Source organism: Perkinsus marinus (genome assembly GCF_000006405.1).
Source record: "Perkinsus marinus ATCC 50983 genomic scaffold scf_1104296953358, whole genome shotgun sequence".
In the NCBI taxonomy this organism is placed as follows: domain Eukaryota; phylum Perkinsozoa; order Perkinsida; family Perkinsidae; genus Perkinsus; species Perkinsus marinus.
The window spans coordinates 1-1037 of record NW_003208485.1 but is presented as its reverse complement, the minus strand read 5'-3'; the positions used below and the strand labels follow the sequence as shown (position 1 = coordinate 1037).

The 1037-nt window shown below is 43.0% G+C and overlaps 2 non-coding genes across 2 annotated transcripts; both read left to right on the top strand.

Moving 5' to 3' along the window:
* The first annotated feature begins 667 nt into the window (after positions 1–667).
* On the top strand, positions 668–739 carry Pmar_PMAR015352. Its single transcript has one exon. It is a non-coding gene; the product is annotated as a tRNA-Asp (tRNA).
* A 197-nt stretch (positions 740–936) lies between these two features.
* On the top strand, positions 937–1008 carry Pmar_PMAR015351. Its single transcript has one exon. It is a non-coding gene; the product is annotated as a tRNA-Asp (tRNA).
* The last annotated feature ends 29 nt before the right edge of the window (positions 1009–1037 follow it).

The window sequence follows — 1037 nt, the reverse complement described above, 5'->3', positions numbered from 1 at the left end:
CCCTAGTTTATTGACCTCCGTGGTTGACCTGGTGTTATAACTAGGATGTTGTAAATAGGAGATAAAATTTAGAAGCGCCACGGGTTTGATAAACCAGTGGCAACCACCCAAACCTCCATATTACTGAACACAATATAGGTGATTACAGTAAATCCATAAATAAGGAGTTGAATGAAGGTCCATTTATGGGGCTAGTTCAAGGACGAATGTATTGAGATTTACTGTTAGATGGGAACGAGCTCAGAGACCTCCTCGTGGTGTTCCTGGAAACTCAACTATAATGTTTTATTTTTTTTTTCTTCTTTTTTTCTCTCTAAGTTTTATGGAGGGCTTCTAGATTATCTCCATTTGAGTGGTTTCACAACACCCTAGTTTATTGACCTCCGTGGTTGACCTGGTGTTATAACTAGGATGTTGTAAATAGGAGATAAAATTTAGAAGCGCCACGGGTTTGATAAACCAGTGGCAACCACCCAAACCTCCATATTACTGAACACAATATAGGTGATTACAGTAAATCCATAAATAAGGAGTTGAACTCTGCGAATCATTTGCTGCCTCGAAAAAATTACTCAACTTTCTCTCTCCACTCACGCCCGCCGCGATGTGCGCTGGTAGCTGAAAATGGTAATTTGCGTCACTATTTAGACATTGAACCACCTTCAATTCCGCGGTAGTATAGAGGTTAGTATTCCTGCCTGTCACGCAGGAGACCCGAGTTCAATTCTCGGCCGTGGAAGTGGTATTTCTGGACAAGGGCGTTTCACACATTTATGCGCGACCGTTTCTTTACTGATTTTTGCACCACTCTGCGAATCATTTGCTGCCTCGAAAAAATTACTCAACTTTCTCTCTCCACTCACGCCCGCCGCGATGTGCGCTGGTAGCTGAAAATGGTAATTTGCGTCACTATTTAGACATTGAACCACCTTTAATTCCGCGGTAGTATAGAGGTTAGTATTCCTGTCTGTCACGCAGGAGACCCGAGTTCAATTCTCGGCCGTGGAAGTGGTATTTCTGGACAAGGGCGTTCACAC